This window comes from Dama dama, chromosome 9, assembly GCF_033118175.1.
Source record: "Dama dama isolate Ldn47 chromosome 9, ASM3311817v1, whole genome shotgun sequence".
Lineage (NCBI taxonomy): Eukaryota > Metazoa > Chordata > Mammalia > Artiodactyla > Cervidae > Dama > Dama dama.
In genome coordinates, this window is record NC_083689.1 from 47,094,813 (window position 1) to 47,114,056 (window position 19,244).

The window sequence follows — 19,244 nt, forward strand, 5'->3', positions numbered from 1 at the left end:
TGACAGACTCTGGTAAACCCCATCCTCGGGGAACCCTGGTGAAGAACAGCAGAAAGCATAATTACCATAATTAGATGTTCAGTCAAGGCCTAGCCCATGGGAAGGGAAGATGGAAGCTACATTTTGTACCTTAGGAACATACCTTACAAAAAAGTTTTTAGGAAATACAAAAACCAAAGGAGAATTTAGCGGTAAATAAAGAATAGAGAGCTTGATTGAGCCATTAAGCACACAGTCATCCCCTCCAATATCAATTAACTTCATAACCCATTAATAAGTTCCTAACATACAAGAGGAGATAAGTCTTGACAAGATGAACATCTTGGAAAGTGTGCTTGGATGGATCAAAGTGAAGCCTAGAGGAGATTTTAAATCTCAGAACACTTTGTGCTAAAACCAGACAAAACTCCCTACCAGATTCAACTTTTATAAGTAAATAAAATACTCACTTAGCATCTCTGTGTAGAAGTTAGAAATTTAAAGCTGGTGCTATGGACAAAATATCATGAAGGATGATAAAAGAAGTTAAATTTCCTGGAGCCAGAGGAGCTGCTTATGGACAGTTTATAAGAACTCATCCTATGATTTATGAGTAAAGCTAATAAGCCTTATAAGCCTGGTGATAGCTGGTTGTCCAGAAAAGAACTTTAGTTCTACTTTAAATATTACTTTAAAATGTAACTTTTAACATAATTTTCAGTGTTATTTTAAAAGATATAAGTTTTTAGATACAGGTTTTTAGTTACAGGGTACAAATGTCTCTGGGCTTCCCTGTTGGCTCAGTAGTAAAGAATTGCCTGCCAATGCAGGGGACTTGAAGATCCCTGGGCTGGGAAGATCCCCTGGAGGAGGGCATGGCTACCTGCCGGGCCAGCCGGAAGATTTCAGCGAGCAACACTACGCGTTCCTTTAGGCTAAGAAATAAAGGAGACAGAACAGATGGGGTCGAGAGGATCGCTGCAGTCAACGATGATTCTTTATTTCTCAGGGTTACATATATACTAAACCAAGAAGAGAGGCATCCCAAAGAAAATTCTTCCCCATGTACATCATCTTTAAGATAATCACCAGAGCTCTCTCATGGCGCCAAAGGCATCCTACTTATCTTAAGGGCAGTCGTGCAAAGCCATCTATCTGCACCTTGTGTACATTCAAGGCTCACTAATGGTCTGTTAGGAGTTAACTTGGATAGTAAATTTCAGAGGGGTGGCGGGACAGAGAGCTATGTCTGCGAACAGACCCTTGATAATCAATCAAGGCAGCTCCCAGAGTCAGCTTTTTCAAGCCGCTCCCCGCAGCTACCCACTCCAGTGTTCTCACCTGGAGAATCTCCATGGTCAGAGGAGCCTGGAGGGCCGTGGGGTGGCAAAGAGTCATACATGACTGGGCAACTAAACAACAACAACAAATGTCTCTAGAGAATAAACATATACAATACCATAGTTTAAAAGCAGTTATCAATTAAGAAAGCATTCAGGGTCAACTGCACAATCACCTAAATACAATAATAAATACATAAACTACTAATTAATACTAGACTAATTTATTAATTATACATGAACACACAGAAGAACTATACAAAAAAGATCTTAATGACTCAGATAACCACGATGTTGTGATCACTCACCTACAGCCAGACATCCTGGAGTCTGAAGTCAGGTGGGCCTTAGGAAGCATCACTATGAACAAAGCTAGTGGAGGTGATGGAATTCCAGCTGAGCTCTTTCAAGTCCTAAAAGATGATGCTGTTAAAGTGCTGTACTCAATAGGCGAGCAAATTTGGAAACCTCAGCAGTGGCCACAAGGCTGGAAAATGTCAGTTTTTATTCCAATCCCAAAGAAGGGCAAAGCCAAACAATGTTCAAACTACTGCACAACTGCACTCATCTCACATGCTATCAAAGTAATGCTCAAAATTCTCCAAGCCAGGCTTCAATAGTACGTGAACTGTGGAACTTCCAGATGTTCAAGCTGGATTAATCAAAAAGGCAGAGGAACCAGAGGTCAAATTGCCAACATCCTTTGGATCACAGAAAAAGCAAGAGAATTCCAGAAAAACATCTACTTCTGTTTTATTGATTAGGCCAAACTTTGACTGTGTGAATCACAACAAACTGTGAAAAATTCTTAAAGAGGTGGGAATACCAGACCACCTTACCTGCTTCCTGAAAAATCTGTCAAGATTCAGGTCAAGAAGTAACACTTAAAACTGGACATGGAACAACAGACTGGTTCCAAATTGGGAAAGAAGTATGTCAAGGTTGTATATTGTCACCTTGCTTTTTAAATTCTATGCAGAGAACATCATGTGAAATATTGGACTGGATGAAGCACAAGCTGGAATCAAGATTGTTGGGAGAAATATCAATAACCTCAGGTATGCAGATGACACCATCCTTATGGCAGAAAGTGAAGAGGAACTGAAGAGCCTCTTGATGAAAGTGAAAGAGGGGAGTGAAAAAGCTGACTTAAAACTCAACAGTCAAAAAACAAAGATCATGGCATCTGGTCCCATCACTTCATGGCAAATAGATGGGGAAACAATGGAAACAGTGACAGACTATTTTCTTGAGCTCCAAAATCACTGCAGATGGTGACTGCAGCCATGAAATTAAAAGACACTTGCTCCTTGGAAGAAAAACTACGACCAATCTAGACAGCACATTAAAAAGCAGAAACATTACTTTGCCAACAAAGATCTGTCTAGTCAAAGCTATGGTTTTTTCAGCAGTCATGAATGGATGTGAGAGTTGGACTATAAAGAAAGCTGAGCACCAAGAACTGATGCTTTTGAACTGTGGTGTGGAGAAGACTCTTGAGAGTCTCTTGGACTGCAAGAAGATCAAACCAGTCAATCCTAAAGGAAATCAGTCCTGAATATTCATTGGAAGGACTGATGCTGAAGGTGAAGCTCCAATACTTTGGCTACCTGATGCGAAGAAGGGACTCATTAGAAAAGACCATGATGCTGGGAAAGATTGAAGGCACGAGGAGAAAGGGACAGACAGAGGATGAGATGGTTGGATGGCATCACTGACTCGATGGACATGAGTCTGAGCAAGCTCTAGGAGTTGGTGATAGACAGGGAGGCCTAGCGTACTGCAGTCCATGGGGTTGCAAAGACTTGGACAGGACTGAGCGACTGAACTGAACTGATTAATTAACAGAAGCAATACTGTTTATATTAGTAACATAAGAAATGTTTCTCCTTGCATAAAGCTTATATCAGAATGCATAAACCCACTGATAGTTAACAGTAAAATAAACCTAAACCAATACCTAATTATTTATTAAAACAATTATTAATCAGCGTGTTACTGAAACAGTACGTGGGATCTGGCTGCTTGCTGCTCAAAAGCCAATGAACAGGCCAGGTTGGCGGAAAGGAAAGTGTGCTTTATTTTAGATGCCAGAATTGTGGGGATCGGGGTGGCAAACGTCTATCCAAAGACCGTTCCTACCACTGACAAGTAGGGGTTGAGAGCTCTTATAGATGGGGGCGGGGGGTAGGGGGTGGGAACAGAGGCGGGGGGACTACACGCAGAAACAGCACAGTCAGCCCTGACAGTCATCTTGAAATTGGTCATCGGTGGTCTGACCAGTGTCATCCTGTTTCAAGTACAGTTAATCTTCAGTTCCAGGGTCAGTTTGTTCCCATTTCTTTATGGCCAGTGTTTTGAATTGTGGCAGCTCACATCCTGGGTTCAGCCTGGTAATCATGTTAACTTCTCCACCTGGTGTTGTGGTTTCTATAAGACAGCTCACAGGATGTGGCTCAGAATATTATCTATAGACCTTGAGAAAGAACTAAACGTCCTTGACCATGCTCAACGACAGCACTGTTATTGTTTACTCTCCTTTGACTGTTTTCCTTTGTTTCAGCATCTCATTTCTCTGATTAAACTTACTTTTTGACTAAAACTTTCCACAGACAAAAGGCAGGTGGAGGACATGGTGTGGTGGGGGAGGACAACAGGGTCCTGCTCGGTTTCAAGCACAGACACACATTCAAGGAAAGAGTAAAACAAGTGAATGAACTCAGCAATCATAAATCCTGCCTGTTTACCAAGATCACTGCCTCTTGTAGTTCTGGTATCAGAGGTACGGCCTGCCTGGTGACATCTCTCTAATGTCACAGGATCCTGTCAGCAGACGTGTGTCATGGCCATGTATTCTCTGAATAAGGACTTGCAAGAATGGCCACGTATGGGTTTTACCAAATATTTTAATTAAAAATTTTTGGTTTTTATATTTGCAATTTATTTATCATAATATTTGGCAGGGTCTGGTCTGGCACATGGGATCATTTAGCTGTGGCATGTGGGATCTAGTTCTCTGACCACGGAATGAACCTGGGGCCCCTGCATTGCAAGCACAGACTATTAGCCACTGGACCACCAGAGAAGTCCCTACCGTGTCCTTTAATCACTGAAATTGACCTTCCTGGGGAGAGGTGGGAATAAAACAAGAAGAGAAGGTCCTACAAAACATTGATTTATCCATTAATCCAAAACATAATCAAATTTTAAGGGAAAACATAGCATGTCCTCTGCCTGCCTTCTGTCTGTAGAAAACCTTTAGACTCCCAGGCTTCTCTGAGTTCCAAAGAGTACATTTAACAAGAGAAATGAGAACAAGCAGAAAGGAAGGAAAACTGTCAAAGAAGACAAAACAATAATTTAGCCATTAAACTAAGTCATGGACTTTGGGCTTCCCCCATAGCTTGGTTGGTAAAGAATCTGCCTGCAATGCACGAGACCCAGGTTCTATTCCTGGATTGGGAAGATCCACTCGAGAAGGAAATGGCAACCCACTCCAGTATTCTTGCCTGGAGAACCCCAGGGATAGAGGAGCCTGGCAGGCTACAGTCCATGGGGTTGCAATAGTCAGACGCAACTAAACCACCACCAAAGTCAAGGACCTATGTCCCTCTTCAAGGGCTGTAGATAATATTCTGAGCCATGACCTTTGAGCTGTCTCATACACGCTGAAGCCCCCACTAGGTGGAGACATTGACTGCAGGCTCCACAAGCATGCAGGCTCCAGACTCGTTAGAACCAGAAGGTGATGATGCTGACTCCCGATGACCTCACCACCAGCCAATCAGGAGAAGGTCCCTGAGCAGATCACCCACTCCATAACCCCCTCCTTAACTCTGGCTTCAAACTTCCCATGAAAGCCTTCAGGGAGTGTCAGCCTTTTAAGCACGGACTGCCCTGGACTCCTTGCTCAGCGCCTGCAACACATGCTTCCTTTCCTTCACCACAACGTGGGGTCAGTGGACGGGCTTCACTCTGCTGGGGCCAGAATCTCAAGTGGGGTTCAGAAACTGCACGCCAAGGGTTATCGGTCATTCAGCAGAACATGGAGCACAGCTGCCCCAAGGCACCTGACCTCTTATGAGCGCAAAAAGAGGAGACAAAGGACCACAGGTAAATCAGGGCAACACCTTCAATTCGGATGTCAGAAATCTCAGGGGAACAGACATGTTACTGCAAAAGGAGAGAGAGGAGGTCTCCGAGTACACACGATCCTGATTTGTGCTGAGGGGTGAGGCCCACACAACCCCCAGACCCTGCACCTGAGGTCACATGTGGACACTCTCGAAGGTGACCCCACCCCCGACCCTGCACCTGGGGTCACATGTCCACAGTCTCCAGGGTGACCCCCTCCCCAGACCTTGAAACTGGGGTCACATGTCCACAGGTAACCACAGAGATGGACCTTAAAGGATCATTTCTAAGAGAAGTCAGTCAGGCATAGGAAGACAATAGTGTGTGATGTACCTTCTAGGCAAAATATCAATAGACATACAAAGTATCAAATTTACAAGCCCAAAGGAACTCTGAGATTTCAAACACAAACAAAGGGTTCCAAGAAAAAGAAAAAAGAATGTGAAGGGCCTGAAAATGAATCAGGAGATCTGAACTAACATAGACATAGAAACCTGTATGTGTAATCAATAATTCCCAAGGATTATCCTCTTCCTTTCTCCCTTCCTTCCTTCCTTTCCCACATACATGGGAACCTATACCTCTAACTTATACACAGAAATCTGTATTTCTAGGAGAGAATCCACAGAAATTATCTCCTACCTTCCTTTTTGTATACACAGAAAACTGTATATGAGATACATAATCCACCAGTACCTGATGCTCACCACTCTGTTTGACCTTCTATGGCAAAAAAATCCAAAAAAGAACAGACATATCTCATAGATACGTTATACCTGAATCAGGCGGCTATATATGACAACAGTCAGAACATCGCAAATCAACTACACTGCAATATAACATCAGCATGATATTGAAGAGAAAGGAAGAGAAGCTGTGCCTACTTCATTCCCCCTGACCTCCCTGACTGGGGCTGCTACCCCATCCCTGGAGCCCAAGCAGACTTTTCCCACTGCTGGACTAGGGTTGGTTGGACACAGCCTGGCAGGGTGCCCTTCACTGAACCCTTTTTAAACATCTACTGTCTGCTAGCCTCACCTCTCCTGGCCACATCCCGGGGGACTGGAGTGAGCAGCTGGGACCATGTTCTGAAGCAAGCTGACAGCACTTGACTACCGCAACCCTGCCGGCTTCAACTGCAAAGATGAAACAGAATTTAGAAACTTCATTGTTTGGCTTGAGGACCAGAAAATCAGACACTATAAAATTGAAGACAGAGGTAATTTAAGAAACATCCACAGCAGTGACTGGCCCAAGTTCTTTGAAAAGTATCTCAGAGATGTTAACTGTCCTTTCAAGATTCAAGATCGACAGGAAGCAATCAACTGGCTTCTTGGCTTAGCTGTTAGACTTGAGTATGGAGATAATACTGAAAAATACAACAAGGACTTGGTACCTGATAATACAAAAAACGCTGGCAGTGCAGCTAAAAATGCAAAGCCATTGATCAATTTGGATGTAAATAATCCTGATTTTAAGGCTGGTGTAATGGCTTTGGCTAACCTTCTTTAGGTTCAGCGTCATGATGATTACCTGGTAATGCTTAAGGCAATTTGCATTTTGGTCCAGGAGCGCCTGACACACATGCAGTTGCTAAAGCAAATCAAACGAAAGAGGGCTTGCCGGTTGCCTTAGACAAGCATATTCTTGGTTGTGACACGGGGGATGCAGTTCTTAATGAAGCTGCTCAAATTCTGCGATTGCTGCATATAGAAGAGCTCAGAGAGCTATAGACAAAAATTAATGAAGCCATAGTAGCTGTTCAGGCGATTATTGCTGACCCAAAGACAGACCACAGACTGGGAAAAGTTGGAAGATGAACATTTTAGGATTTCAGCTTCTCACCTACTTAGTACAGTTGGGAACCATGTAAGCTTTGGCATGTGTTTGGAAATGTCATGTTTTCGAGGGAAGAATCCTAGAAAATTGACTATGTTCTAGAGATTTACCATCATTGCTTTTTCTTTAATAAAGTTGGGAAGGCGAAAATAAATAAATAAATAAACATCTACTGTCTGCTATATTCTGACTTGGACCAGACTCCCCAGCAGGATCCAGGCCTCCAGGGACTAGGGAGCAAATATTATGAACCCTGCAAATGCCCTGGTGCAAATGCCTTCCAACTCAAGCCTCCTTTCTGGAGTGCAGCCTCCTAGGCACGGAAGCACACTCAGCAGGGTGCTGTGGACCCAGCAGTAATTAGTCTGGTGTATATGTGTGTGTGTGTGTGTGTGATGCTTTATGGGGGGAAAGTAGTGAAACACTGCCCTTAGGTGTTTGCTCAGGTACAATTCGCTCTAATCCACAGCCCAGGATGCTGACTTTCCCAGGAACCAGAGATGTGCTTTAAAAAGTGCAGTCGCCTGTAAACATTTCCTATAACTACAACTTGACCAAAGAGGCTGACCAGCACCTCTAATTCACAAGCCCTGGAGTTTCTGTTAATGACATTTGCCCACAGGAAATCTCCCAGAGTGGGGGTTGCAGAAATAAATTTCAAACACAGCAGAGTCTCAAGAAGTCAATTGCAAAAAAAAAAAAAAAAAAAAGAAGAAGTCAATTGCCACAGTAAATTTTCCTCACAAGGAAACAAGAAAAAACAAAAGCAAACCTCCACCACAGGAGTAGATGCACAGCATCCCTAATTGCTGCAGGAATACCAATCAAAACAACAATGGGAAATCATATCTCACCAGTCAGACTGGCCATCCTCACAAGTCTACAAACAATAAAAGCAGGAGAGAGTCGGCAGGTGAGCTAACCCCACTACATGTTCAGTGGAAATGAACATTGACAATAGCCCCTAGAAAGCACAGCCTCCAAATGTAAAAAAAAAAAAAAAAAAAAAAATCTCTCAAGAGAGTCAATCCTAGGATCAGATATTCCCACACCTGGGCGAATATCCTGAGAAAGTCATCATTCAATAAAAACATGTGCACCCCAACATTCACTGCAGCTTTACTTGTAACAGCTAAAACAGAACCTGCAAAATGTCCACTGACAGATTAAAGGTTAAAGAAGGTGTGTTACTTATAGACAATGGACCATTACTCAGCCATGAAAAAGCACCATTAAAATTATGAAATTATGCCACTGGTCGCTAAGAGGATGGACCTTGAAGAATCATACACTAAGTAAAATCAGTCAGACTGAGGAAGACAATAGTCTTTGATGTCCCTTGTAGGAAAAATTTAAAAAGAGATACAAAGGAACTAAGTTTCAACCCAAAAAGAGACTCAGAATTCAAACACAGAGGGTTCCAGTAAAAGAAAAAAAAAAGGGCAGGGATGAATTTGGAGGTTCAGTTCAGTTCAGTTCAGTCACTCAGTCGTGTCTGACTCTTTGTGACCCCATGAATCGCAGCACGCCAGGCCTCCCTGTCCATCACCAACTCCTGGAGTTTTCCCAAACTCATGTCCATCAAGTCAGTGATGCCATCAGCCATCTCATCCTCTGTCGTCCCCTTCTCCTCCTGCCCCCAATCCCTCCCAGCACAGGGTCTTTTCCAATAAGTCAACTCTCCGAATGAGGTGGCCAAAGCATTGGAGTTTCAGCTTCAGCATCAGTCCTTCCAATGAACACCCAGGACTGATCTCCTTTAGGATGGACTGGCTGGATCTCCTTGTAGTCCAAGGGACTCTCAAGAGTCTTTTCCAACACCACAGTTCAAAAGCATCAATTCTTCGGCGCTCAGCTTTCTTCACAGTCTAACTCTCACTTACATACAGGGACTTAAATATACACAGAAATCTGTACACGTAATAGATAATCCAAAAGGATTATCTCTTTCCTTCCTTCCTTATATACCCAGAAATCTGTAGCTGTCATAGATGCTCAAGAAGGACCTGATGTTCAGCAAGTAGAACTTTGCTTGAGCTTCTGCCATAACTTCTATGGCAAAAGAATCCAAAAAGGAACAGATACGCTGTACGTATATGTCATAACTGAATCAGGTGGTTGTACACTAACGGAAAGCACAAAACTGCAAGTCAACTGTACTCTGACATAGCTTCAGCATGAGATTAAGTAAAACAAAAAGAAAAAAATCAATGCCTAATTTATTCCCTGCAACCTCCCTAATTTGGGCTGCTATCCCATCCCTGAAGCCTAAGCAGGCTTGTGTCTCATGTTTGGACTGGGGTGGGGTCGAGAATATAGCCAAAATATTAAAAAAAAAAAAAGATGGGTAACTGTGATTTTGACCCCATAAGGTACAATAGACCAGACTGGGAATCAAGCTAATTGTAGTAGCACAGTTGAATTGATACAGACAACGGGGTACATGTACACAATGCAATATTTCTCAACATAAAGTAGGAAATAATGCCAAGGCCGGCCACAGGAGAAAAAGTAGAGATGATCATTTCAAGTGAAGTAAAGGACACAGGAAGAGACAAATATCAGTATCATATGATATCACTGCTAGGTGTAATCTAAAAATGAATACCATTGAACTTCTTGCCCGGAGACAGAGCCTCACAGACTTAGGAAAGAAACTTCTAATCACCAAGATACAAAGATGTGCGGCATGGAGAAATGAGTTGCTTCAGACTAATATATGCACGTTACTATTTATAAAATAAATGACCAGGACCCACTGTATAACACAAGGACACTTACTCCACACTCTGTAATAACCTATATGGAAAAAACTCAATATGTATTAGTAGAAGTGAAACTAGTTGTGGTAGAAGGAAAAAAAACCACGCACAAGACTGTAATTCACCTATACACTCCAGATCAAATGATGAGATAAAAGCAGCAAAAAATAAATGCTGACTCAGTTTCCCTCAGGACATAGTGACCTGGGCTGGTGTAACATCCCTGGAGCCTGATTAACTTGGGTCGGAAAGCTGGAGTGTCCTGGGGCTGAGAGAGCTGGGAGCATGTGGCAGGCAATGTGCCTACACAATGATCCTGGATTGCCTGTTGCCCTCCAGATGTAGATGGGATAATTTAAGGGACTGGAATTAACAATCCCTTAAATAAATGATCAAAAAGTACTTACTGAATAGCATAGTGAAGTTTATTGAACACACTGTGATCATTTATATGTGAAAAAGAAAAAAAAAATAGATAAACGTCTATGTATTAATATACTTGAATCGAGTTCCTGTACATCTGAAACAAACACAGCATTAGAAATCAATTATATTTCAATAGAAAACAAGGAAATTACAGTTAAAAAGAAAAAAGAGTGCTGCATGAAGAAGTGGCCAGCAACATGTAACAGCACCATGAAGAGCAGGCCTGCTGCATTTAACATTCACAAGGATTCAAGGTCTGTAAATTGTCAACTAAAAAATACAGTCACAACCTGAAAGTAGAAAGCTATTTTACTTGGTGGGAATGTTTACAGCTCCAAGCCTGGGAGACAGCATCTCAGTAGTTCTGGGAAGACTGCTCCAAGGAGGCAGGAGCCGGAGTCAGGCTGTATACAAATTTGCAACAAAGGGAGCAGGCAGTCTGAACAGCAAAGATCAGATATCAAGTTAAGGAATTGAGCTTTCTATGTATGGGAAGATGCAAGCCTCTGGGCTCACTGCATTCACTTATTTCTTAAGCACCTCAGCTATCTGGGGCCAATCCTGTTTCCTTGTTCACCTTGCTTCTTGCATTCCCCCAGTTCCTCAGCAATCATCATGGAGGGGGGTGGGTGGAGGCATCTGCTGGATTGCAGTTTGAGGAGCCCTCATTCACATTTGGAGGCCAGAAATCACTGATTGCTGTGACATTTCTTGTTTATTAATATGGCAGGAGATATTTTCAAAGTAAAAAACACCTGCCCTCCTAAGGCATGAAGAAATGCCTTAGGGGTGGTCTTTGGAAAAGAATTCAAAACAAGGCAGGCAATAATGAAGCCAATTTCAAGAAGTTTAACTCACACCCTTTAAAATAATCACAAGAAAAGATGTCAACATCACTATTTATCAGAGAAATACAAAGCTAAACTACAGCGAGGTATCACATCACACCAGTCAGAATGGCCATGGCCAAACACTCTAAAAACAGTGACTGCTGGGGAGGGTGTGGAAACAAGGGAACCCTTCTCCACCGATGCTTGGGATGTAAGTTGGTAACAGCCACTATGGAGGGCATTGTGAAACTTCCTTCAGCCATGAAAATGAGAATGGGGTTAGAATACTCCTTAACACTACATGCAAAAATAAATTCCAAATAGATTTAAAAAATCTAATTGTAAGGATGGATACTATGAAATTTGTGAGAAAAATATAAACAGGACACAATTTGACATGAATGCAGCAAGTTCCTTGTGGATCCGCCTCTTAGAAGAATGAAAAATAAACCACAAACCAGAAAATGGGACCAAATTAACCTTAAAAGTTTTGCATACCAAAAGAAAACCCTCAAGGAAAGACAACGACAGCCCTCAGAATAGGAAGAAATATTTGCAAAAGAAGAAATCCACAAGGAATTCATCTCCGAAACATAAAAACAGCTCATGCAGCTCAATATAAAAAATACATACAAACCAAGAAAAAAAATGGGCCAAAAATCGAAATGGATATTTCTCCTAGAAAAGCCTACAGATAGCAGATAGGCACCTAAAAAGATGCTTAGCATCACTAAGGACTAGAGAAATGCAAAGCGAAAGTCCGATGAGGTAAGCCTTCACATTCATCAGATTGGTGATCTCAAAACATCTTAAAGAATAAACGCTAGAGAGGGTGTGGAGAGAAAGTGCTCGTGCACGGTTGTCACAGCACACTTCGGAGGATGTATGGAGGGTCACCGAAAAATAACACAGAAGTGTTGCTGGCCAAAACCTTAGCTTCTTCTGTCCGCCGAAGCTGAATGAAAAAATGAGACAGAGCTTGGAGGAGATAGAAAGGTGGCTAGAGGGGAACACAGTAGGCTAATGCCCCAAGAACTGTGCCCTGCCCCCGCCGTGAGGAGTCTAGGGGCTTATATAAGGTAAGGGCTCCCAGTGAGGGGTTGGTGATGAGGAACAAATGTATTAGAATCTTCTCAAAAACAGTCATAGGCTGGCATCAGTAACCCAGTAATTGAGTCTGGCAGTTCGCAGGCTCTGCAGCCTTCTTTCTGATGTGTAACAAGGGGAAGGGTGTTGTAAGGGTGAGCAAAGGACAGTAGGTGTGAAGTGTAGCTCTTGCAGAGTTAGGGAGCAGAAAAACAAACTAAGTTACAGACATGAAGAGTTAGGAGCAGCTAAAGTAAAAAAGAAAAGAAAAAAGAAAAGCAAACTAGGAATGCTCAGGCCTGCTCACTGTTCTCTTTATCTTCTTTGTTCTCAGGAAAGAAAATTAAAAAAAAAACTCACTCTTCTTTTTTTCTCTCTCTTTTTTTTTTCCTTTTCACTGCAACAAATTCCTCCATCATTTTATTTCCTCCATATTAATGGAGAAAGGGAAATAGGTCTTGTTCTTGTTCTTGTCTGGCTGAGGACAAACCCTCAGTTTTGCTGTTTGACAATCACCAGCTGTTAAGCCCAGAGGCCCATCTATCTCCTACTTCAAATTTTTCTTGAGAGATATGAACCCCAAGAAAACTTTATTGGGGTGATGAGGGACAGATGGTAACCTTTTGTAACTTCTTCAAAGCTGACATGGGACTCATAGACCCTATCTAATCGGGGTCACTGAGCTCTTGCCCTGTTTTATTAAGGGGCCCCAGAGTGAGTTTTGTGGTTATTCCCACAGGATCTGTTTGGAGGAGGGGCTGTAATTTCTTTGGGGTGTGGGTTTTCTCTTCATGTCATTATTATCTTGATGTAACTGTTGTCATCTGGAGGAGATAAGTCTTAACAGGTAGTTTAAGAAAACAGAGGTCATAGATCAGTAGAAGGGTTATTGTAACTAGGGGTCAAAGAAGGAGTAAGAAACAAGTTACATTTGATGATGATTTTGATTGTGGTCCAGATAGGGTCAGTGCTTGGGTCATCCTGTTCTAATGAATGGAGTCATTCAGACTCAGAAATAGTTGAAGGAATGACAACCTGAACATTAATAGACAAATTAGAAAAAATTAAGCCTGAATCTTAATTTAGACTTAACACTTTGAGGGGACTTGTAGCCAGGGAGCCATTTGTCTAAGGTTATCTGCATACGTCTTAACCTTCAATGTGGCTATTGGTCATTATACGTTTTTTTTTCTTGTCAACATATGATCCAGAGCAATTTCCTTGTCTAAACATATAACAGTTACAAGAAGAGACCTTTAAAAAGTTAGGTTGTAGTCACCTGCTGCTAGCAGACTTGGTTTTCAGAATGGCTGATAGCATCCTAAGTCTGACAGAACTCAGAAAACTCAAGTTCTCAACAGTACAAGGACTTGTCTGAAATCACACCACAGTGTCACCTAGTTATTTGCATAGCTACTCTATTTTCACTTTAATTGTAAATATTTTTTCTTAATAGCCAAAGCAGCTGTCACTGTCAGTGATGTTAGTGTTTCTCTAGATTTGAGAAGACACAAGAATCAAGAGTCATAAAAATCTCCTCCCAAAAGTGTCTAACCATCTGAAGTCCTTTTCTGCAGTTTTTTCCGGAGCCCAGAGTGCCTCATTCCTAATTTCCACCCTGAACTCCTTTCAGAGGGTGTTGAAGGTCAGTGGCTTCAGTCACCATGATTTAATCTTTGTAGGGGCAGATGGCAGAGCCCCTTCAGAGTCATGAATCCGACCATAGTTTGGGGGCCTTACACAACTGCTTTGTCACACACTTGGTAATGTAAGAGAAAACACGTTTTAAAATTTTTCTAATTAATTTATTTTAATTGGAGTATAATTACTTTACAATATTGTGGTGGTTTTTGTCATACCTCAACATGAACCAGCCATGGGTGCCCGTGTGTCCCCCCATCCTGAAACCCTCTCCCAACCTCCCTCCCCACCCCATCCCTCTGGATTGTCCCCGAGCACCGGTTTTCAGTGTCCTGCTTCATCCACTGAACTTGCACTGGTCATCTATTTTACATATAGTAATATATATGTTTCAGTGCTATTCTCTCACATCATCCCACCCTCACCTTCTCCCACAGAGTCCAAAAGTCTGTTTTTAAACCTGTGTCTCTTTTGCTGCCTTGCATATAGGGTCATCATTATTGTCTTTCTAAATTCCACACATATGTGTTAATATACTGTATTGGTGTTTCTCTTTACGACTTATTTCATTCTGTATAATAGGCTATGGATAACACTTTCGAAACAGGCAATATAGAAAACAATATAGCCAGTAATAATAATAATGTCACCAGTAAGAACTAAAGTCAAGAACTTACATGTACCCCAGTATATACCTGTCGTCTGACTTAGTGTATTCCATAGTAAAGTATAGTGAAAGTCACTCAGTCGTGTCTGACTCTGAACTACAAAGCCCGTGGAATTTTCCAGGCCAGAATACTGGAGTGGGTAGCCTTTCCCTTCTCCAAGGGATCTTCCCAACCCAAGGATCGAACCCAGGTCTCCCGCATTACCAATCCTTATTTTTTAGGGAAACTATATACTGGCATTGTCCATACTGCACCCAGCCTAGTTTTCTAGTATTATTAGGCTGATTATCCTTAGTATGATTTAATTGTTCCCAATACAGAGGAGACTTTAAATAGGTGCAAAGCGTAGCTCCTGCAGAGTTAGGGGGCTGGAAAGCAAACTTAGTTACAGACATGCAGAGCTAGGAGTGACTAAAGTTAAAAAAACAAACAAACAAGGAATGTTCAGGTCTGCTCACTGTTCTCTTCATATTCTTTGTTCTCAGGAAGGGGAAACAGAAAAACTCATTTGTCTCTTTTTTTTATTTTTACTGCAACAGATTCCTCTTTTTTCCCTTTTCACTGGGTACCTTAGGACCCAGCAGTCCCACACTTGGGTATAAACCCAGAGAAAATGAAAAATTTAAAAGACATGGGCACCCCTAAAATCTGGCCCAACAATGTACAGTAGTCAGGTCTGGGAAGCAAGCTAAATGTAAAAATTGCAGATGAATGGAAACAGATGGGGCACCTGTACACTATGCAATATTTCTCAACGATAAGGAAGTAGGAAATAATGCCAAGTCCGGCCACAGGAAATAGAGATGATCATTCCAAGTGAAGTAATGGAGACAGGGAGAGAGAAGTATCATATGATACCCCCTCTAGGTGTAATCTAAAAATGGATACAAATGAAGTTCTTTCCCAAAGAAACACAGCCTAACAGATTTAGAAAAGAAACTTCTGGTCACCAGGAAAATCAAGCTGCATGAGATGGAAAAGGAAAAAAAGCCCACACGATTGTAACTCACCTATATACTCCAGTTCAAATTGTAGGGCAAAAACAAAAATAAAGAAAAAGAAATGCTATTTCTATTCCCCTCAGGCCGTAGCGACCTGGGCTGCTATCACATCCCTGGAGCCTGACTGACTCGGGTACCAAGGCTGGAGTGTCCTGGGGCTGAGGGAGCTGGGAGCAAGTGGCAGGCAGTGTGCCTCCACAATGGACCTGGAGTACCTCTTGCCCTCTGCAGAGCCCCCAAACTTCAGAAACAAGTGGGAGAAATGAAGAGTTTGGAATTAACATATACACAGTAATATATATAAAATAGATGATCAAAAAGTAACTACTGAATAGCATAGGGAAGTTGATGAACACACCGTAATCAGCTATACATGAAAATGAACCCAAAGAGAATAAATAAACATCTCTGCATAACTGAATCATGTATCTGTACAACTGAAACCAACACATCAGAAATCAACAATAGTCCAACATAAAATAACAAGGAAATTACAGGGGCAAAAAAAGAACAGTGGAACATGAAGAAGTGCTGCTCCTTTGTGGAACGTGCTCCTTTTAATTTAGCAACACCATGAAAAGCAGTGCTGCTGGGTATTTAATATGTACAAGGATCAAGGGGCTGTAAGTAAAAATTACTTGCTTTCAAGAAATGTCCTAGGTGTCACTGAAAAAAAATTCAAAACAAGGCAGGCATTCAGGTGGCCAATTTCAAGAGGTAAGTTTAACTCACACCCTTTAAAATAATCACATGAAAAGATGTCAACCTTACTAAATATTAGAGACATACAAATAAAAACTACAATGAGGTATTTCCTCACACGGTTCACAGGGACCATTGTCCAAAAGTTGACAATAAATGCTGGAGAAAGTGTGGAAAAAGGGAACCGTCCCACACTGTTAGTGAAAAGATGAACTAGTAACAGCCACTATGAAGAACAGGGTGCAGGTTTTTTAAGAAATGGTCATGAGAATGAAATTAGAACACTGCCTAACAGCATACACAAAAATAAACTCCAAATAGATTAAAGACCTAAATAAAAGGACAGACAATATGAAACCCTTAAGGGAAAAAGCAGAACATACTTTGACATAAAATGCGGCAAGTTTTTCTTGACCCACCTCTTAGAATCATGAAAAATAAAACAAAAATAAATGGTACCTAACTCCCCTTAGAAGTGCTAGCACAGCAGAGGAAACCATAAACACAACGAAAAGACAAACCTCATAATGAAACTAATATGTGCACACAAAGACACCCATGAGGAATTTATCTCCAAAACACAAAAACAGCTTACGCACCTCGATATCAAAGAAACAACCCAGTCAAATGGGGCACAAGATTTAAATGGACCTTTCCCCACAGAAAACATAGAGATGGCCATGAAGCACATGAGAAGATGTTCAGCATCTGTAAGTATCAGAGCTGTGAATCAGAAGTACAATGGGGCATCACCTCACACAGGCCAGAAAGGTCATCATAGAAAATCTACGACAATAAATGCTGGAGAGCAAATGGAGGGAAAGAACCCTCCCAGCTGTTGGTGGGAATGACAGTCAGGAAATCCACAAAGGAGAACAGTACAAAGGGTCCTGAAAAGCTGAGCAGAGAAGTGCCATAGGACACAGCAACCCCATTCCTGGGCACAGATCCAGAGAAAACCATAATTTTAAAAGACATGTGCACCCCAATGTTCACAGCAGTATTATGTACGATAGCCAAGACGTGGATGAAGCCTAAGTGGTAAGGACAGATGAATGGGTAAACAAGATGGGGTACACGCACACAGAGCAACATCACTCAGCCATAAAATGGGTGACATCACTCCATGTCCAGCAACAAGGAAGCAAGTAGAGACATCACACTAAGGGAAGTAAGTAAGAGGAGGAAGGCAACTATCATATGATAATCTCTTGGAGGTGGATGCTAAAAATGGATACAAATGAACTTCTTTACCAAACAGAACCAGTCTCACAACATAGCAAAGCACCTATGGTTACCAAAAGGAAAAGGTGGTGGGCAAAGGAAATGAGAAGGTGGAGATGAACATATACACATGACTCTTTGTAAAATAATCAACAAAAACCCACTATAGGTTGAGGACTCCTAATCAACACTGCATAATAAACTATATGGGAAGAGAACCAAAATAAGGACATGTACACAGCTATGCTTAAGTGAATCATGTTGCTCTCCACCTGAAACAAATAAACACACCCTACAACATTGTAAGTCACCCTACACCAATACAAAATACAAATTACAAAAAGAGAATGCTGACTCTCTTCCCTTCAGGCCTTAGTGACCTGGGCTGCTGTCACATCCCTGAAGCCTGGGCAGGCTTCGGTCCCTTGGATGGACTGCCTTGGGACTGAGGAAGGTGGGGAGGATATGTCTATTAATGAGTCCTTCCCCATGGACCTGGTGTGCCTGTTCCCCTCTGCACTGGCCCACAACCTCCAGATCCAGGTGGGTCCTCCTGCAGTGAAACTACACCTACTGCACCCAAAGGATGTGGAGCCTCTCGGCTGGAAGAGCTTTGAAAAGTCCCCTGGATTCCATGTTTCCAGGTGATGGGGTTCCCACCTCCAGCTTCCTTCCTTAGGGTCACCCCACCTATGATGAAAGCACCTTTGACAAAGTGGTGTTGCAGGAACTGGGATGTGTCCAGGAGACAGGGGTAAGGAAGGAAGAAGGAATGGGACACAAGCCTTGGGTGTTTCTTCTGGCACTGCTGCTGCTGCTAAGTCACTTCAGTCGTGTCTGACTCTGTGCAACCCCATAGACAGCAGCCCACCAGGCTCCCTTGTCCCTGGGATTCTTCAGGCAAGAAGACTGGAGTGGGTTGCCATTTCCTTCTCCAATGCATGAAAGTGGAAAGTGAAAGTGAAGTCACTCAGTCGTGTCCGACTCTTAGTGACCCCATGGACTGCAGCCTACCAGGCTCCTCCGTCTATGGGCTTTTCCAGGCAAGAGTACTGGAGTGGGGTGCCATTGCTTCTCCTTCTTCTGGCACATGCCACTCTAACTGACAATCCAGGAACAGGACTTTCCCTAAGGCTCTGGTTCCCCCAGTAACCAGGGTAGGGGCACAAAGGCATGCTGCTGCCTCGTGGCCATTTCCCATGACAATAACCGAAACCTTTGCTCACGGGCACTTAATAGTCACTAGACCTGCAGGCTATAAGTAAAAAACACCTGCCCTCAAGAAGTGTCCTAGGGGAGGTCAACAGAAAAATATTAAAAACAGAGCAGGCATTCAAGAAGCCAATTTGAATAAGTAAGTTTAACTCACACTGTTAAAAAAAATCACATGTAAAGATGTCAACATCACTAAACGTGAGAGAAATGCAAATCAAAACTTCAAGGAGGTATCACTTCATACCAGTCCCAATGGCCATAGGTGGAAACTACAAACAATAAATGCTGGAGAGGGTGTGGAGCAAAGGGAACTCTCCTACAATGATGCTGGGAATGGAAATTGGGAGCAGCCACTGTGGAGGACACAGGGCAGTTCCTTAGCATGAAAATGAGAATG

At 42.3% G+C, this 19,244-nt stretch overlaps 1 pseudogene; it reads left to right on the forward strand.

Moving 5' to 3' along the window:
- The first annotated feature begins 6,536 nt into the window (after positions 1-6,536).
- LOC133061392 (RNA transcription, translation and transport factor protein-like) lies at positions 6,537-7,390 on the forward strand (annotated as a pseudogene).
- Positions 7,391-19,244: the final 11,854 nt, after the last annotated feature.